Raw genomic sequence first — 4,816 nt, forward strand, 5'->3', positions numbered from 1 at the left:
TACACTTGCTGGTTAAGTTGAACGGAGTTGTGGAAAGAAAGTGCTGAGTTAATTTTTATGCACATGCCAAAGAGCCATTATTGTTGATCACAATTTCGTCCACCAAGTTTTTGGCGCCGTTGCCGGGGATTGTTCGAGTATGGACAACTGACGGTTCATCTTGTTGCTCAGATTAGGTAATTTTCTTTTCAAAAATCTTTTTCAAAATTTTTCTTTTCTTTTTCGTTTTTTTCCAACTTTGTTTTCGAAAAAAAATTAATAAAAATCCAAAAAAATCACAAAATCATAAAAACTAAAAATATTTTGAGTTTCTTGTTTGAGTCTTGAGTCAATTTTTAAGTTTGGTGTCAATTGCATGATTTAAAAAATTTTTCTTGCATTTTTCAAAAATTCCATGTATTCATAGTGTTCTTCATGATCTTCAAGTTGTTCTTGGTAAGTCTTCTTGTTTGATCTTGATGTTTTCTTGTTTTGTGTTGTTTGTTGTTTTTCATGTGCATTTTTCGTTTGTTAGAGTCCATGCATTAAAGATTTCTAAGTTTGGTGTCTTGCATGTTTTCTTTGCATCAAAAAAAAAATTTTCAAAATTATGTTCTTGATGTTCATCATGATCTTCAAAGTGTTCTTGGTGTTCATCTTGACATTCATAGTGTTCTTGCATGTATCATGAGCTTTGATTCATAATTTTCATGTTGTGAGTCATTTTTGTTGTTTTTCTCTCTCACCATTAAAAATTCAAAAAATTCAAAAAAAATATCTTTTCCTTTTTTCCCTCCAAATTTTTGAAATTTTGGGTTGACTTGGTCAAAAATTTTTTAAAAAAATTAGTTGTTTCTTACAAGTCAAGTCAAATTTTCAATTTTAAAAATCTTATCTTTTCAAAAATCTTTTTCAAAAATCATATCTTCTCCATTTTTTCCTTTTTTTTCCGAAAATTTCAAAAATCTTTTTCAAAATATTTTCAAAATCTTTTTTTTATCTTTATATCAAAATTTTCAAAAACTCACTAACAATTAATGTGAGTGATTCAAAAATTTGAAGTTTGTTACTTTCTTATTAAGAAAGGTTCAATCTTTAAGTTCTAGAATCTTATCTTGTAGTTTCTTGTTAGTGAAGAAAGTAATTTTAAAATTTTGGAACTAAATCTTTTTAACTTTTATCTTATCTTTTTCAAAAATTTTATCCTTTTCAAAATTTTGATTTTAAAATATCTTATCTAACTTCTTATCTTCTTATCTTTTCAAATTTGATTTTAATATCTTTTTCAACTAACTATTTGACTTTTGTTTGTTTCTTATCTTTTTCAAAATCAACTAACTACTTTTCCCTCTCTAATTTTCGAAAATATCTCATCTCTTTTTCAAAAATTCTTTTTAATTGTTTTAAATTTTAATTTTAATTCTATCTTATCTTTAATTTTCGAAAATCACTAACTCCCTTTCAAACTTATTTTCGAATTTCTCCCTCTCTCATCTCTTTTTATTTATTTAATTATTTACTAACACTTCTCTTCATATCTTATCACCTCCCCTATCCTTACTCTTTATATAGACTATTCATTCTTCTTCACTCTTCCCCCCTTTCTTCTTCTACTAACACAAAGGAATCTCTATACTGTGACATAGAGGATTCCTTTTCTTTTCTTGTTTTCTTCTCTTTCATATGAACAGGAACAGGGAAAAAGGCACTCTTGTTGAAATTGATCCTGAACCTGAAAGGACTCTGAAGAGGAAACTAAGAAGTTTATCTTTATTTCAACAATCCAGAAACAACCTTTCAGAAATTTTCGAACAAGAGAAGGAGATGGCAGCCGAACCTAACAACAATAATGCAAGAAGAATGCTTGGTGACTTCACAAAACCAACATCCAAATTTGATGGAAGAAGCATCTCCATTCCTGCCATTGGAGCCAACAACTTTGAGCTGAAACCTCAGCTAGTTGCCTTAATGCAACAAAACTGCAAGTTTTATGGACTTCCATCTGAAGATCCTTATCAGTTTTTAACTGAGTTCTTGTAGATCTGTGAGACTGTAAAGACGAATGGAGTTGATCCTGAAGTCTACAGACTCATGCTTTTCCCTTTTACTGTAAGAGACAGAGCTAGAATATGATTGGATTCACAACCTAAGGATAGCCTGGACTCCTGGGAGAAGCTAGTCACGGCCTTCTTGGATAAATTCTTTCCTCCTCAAAAGCTGAGCAAGCTGAGAGTAGATGTTCAAACCTTCAAACAAAAAGATGGTGAATCCCTCTATGAAGCTTGGGAAAGATACAAGCAGCTGACCAAAAGGTGTCCATCTGACATGTTTTCAGAATGGACCATATTAGATATATTCTATTATGGTCTATCTGAGTTTTCTAAGATGTCATTGGACCATTCTGCAAGTGGATCTATTCACCTAAAGAAAACGCCTGAAGAGGCTCAAGAACTTATTGACATGGTTGCAAATAACCAATTCATGTACACTCTGAGAGGAATTCCGTGAATAATGGGATGCCTCAGAGGAAGGGAGTTCTTGAGATTGATGCTCTGAATGCCATATTGGCTCAGAACAAAGTGTTGACTCAGCAAGTCAACATGATTTCTCAAAGTCTGAATGGATGGCAAAATGCATCCAACAGTACTAAAGAGGCAGCTTCTGAAGAAGCTTATGATCCTGAGAACCCTGCAATAGCAGAGGTAAATTACATGGGTGAACCTTATGGAAACACCTATAATTCATCATAGAGAAATCATCCAAATTTCTCATGGAAGGATCAACAGAAGCCTCAACAAGGCTTTAACAATGGTGGACGCAATAGGCTAAGCAATAGCAAGCCTTTTCCATCATCTTCTCAGCAACAGACAGAGAATTCTGAACAAAACACTTCTAATTTAGCCAATCTAGTCTCTGATTTGTCAAAGGCCACTTTCAGTTTCATGAGTGAAACAAGATCCTCCATCAGAAATCTAGAGGCACAAGTGGGCCAGCTGAGTAAGAAAATCATTGAAACTCCTCCCAGTATTCTCTCAAGCAATACAGAAGAGAATCCAAAAGGAGAGTGCAAGGCCATTGATGTAATCAATATGGCCGAAGGCACAAGGGAGGAGGAGGACGAAAATCCTAGTGAGGAAGACCTCCTGGGACGTCCCTCAAACAGGAAGGAGTTTCCTAATAAGGATCCAAAGGAATCTAAGGCTCATATAGAGACCATAGAGATTCCATTAAATCTCCTTCTGCCATTCATGAGCTCTGAAGACTATTCTTCCTCAGAAGAGAATGAAGATGTGACTGGAGAGCAAGTTGCTCAATATTTAGGAGCTATCATGAAGCTGAATGCCAAATTGTTTGGTAATGAGACTTGGGAAAGTGAACCTCCCTTGCTCATTAATGAACTAGATACCTGGATTCAGCAAATTCTACCTCAAAAGAGACAAGATCCTAGCAAGTTCTTAATACCTTGTACCATAGGCACCGTGACCTTTGAAAAAGCTCTATGTGATCTGGGATCAGGGATAAATCTTATGCCACTCTCTGTAATGGAGAAGCTGGGGATCATTAAGGTACAACCTGCCTTGTTCTCATTACAATTGGTAGACAAGTCATTGAGGCAAGCTTATGGAATAGTAGAGGACGTGTTAGTAAAGGTTGAAGGCCTTTACATCCCTGCTGATTTCATAATCTTAGACACTAAGAAGGAAGAGGATGAATGCATCATCCTTGGAAGACCTTTCCTAGCTACAGCAGGAGCTGTGATAGATGTCAACAGAGGTAAATTAGTCCTTCAATTGAATGGGGACTACCTTGTGTTTAAGGCACATGGCCATCCCTCTGTGACAAAAGAGAGTAAGCATGAAGAGATTCTCTCAGTTCAGAGTCAAGAAGAGCCCCCACAGTCAAACTCTAAGTTTGGTGTTGGGAGGCCACAACCAAACTCTAAGTTTGGTGTTAAGACCCCATATTCAAACTCTAAGTTTGGTGTTGGGACTATACAACATTGACCTGATCACCTGTGAGGCTCCATGAGAGCCCACTGTCAAGCTAATGACATTAAAAGAGCGCTTATTGGGAGGCAACCTAATTTTATTTATCTAATTTTTATTTTATTTTATTTTATTATTATTTTATGTTTTATTAGGTACATGATCATGAGGAGTCACGAAAAAAATATAAAAATTAAAAACAGAATCAAAAACAGCAGAAGAAAAATCACACCCTGGAGGGAGGACAGACTGGCGTTCAACGCCAGTAAGGAGTATCTGGCTGGTGTTCAATGCCAGAACAGAGCATGAATCTGACGCTGAACGCCAAAAACAAGCAACATCCTGGCGTTTGAACGCCAGGAATGTGCCTTGAGAAAAGCTGGCGCTGAACGCCAGTAACAAGCATGGAACTGGCGTTCAACGCCAGAAACATGCTACATATGGGCGTTGAACGCCCAGAACATGCTTTACATGGGCGTTGAACGCCCAGAGCGTGCATCACCTCAGCGTTTAAACGCCAGAATGGTATGCAAAGGCATTTTACATGCCTATTTGGTGCATGGATGGAATTTCTTGACACCTCAGGATCTGTGGACCCCACAGGATCACCTCAGGATCTGTGGACCCCACAGGATCCCCACCTAACATATTCCTACCTTACCTCCTAATCCTATTACACTCTCCCCCATGTCACACTTCCCAACAACTTCAATCTCTGATTCTCTCTTCCCAATACTCTTTCCCAAAACCCTTCACCAATCACCTCAATCTCTCTTCCCCATCACCTCTTCACCACTCACATCCATCCACTCTTCCCCATACACCCCACCTACCTTCAAAATTTAAAAACA

The sequence above is a fragment of the Arachis stenosperma genome, chromosome 9 (genome assembly GCF_014773155.1).
Source record: "Arachis stenosperma cultivar V10309 chromosome 9, arast.V10309.gnm1.PFL2, whole genome shotgun sequence".
NCBI lineage: Eukaryota > Viridiplantae > Streptophyta > Magnoliopsida > Fabales > Fabaceae > Arachis > Arachis stenosperma.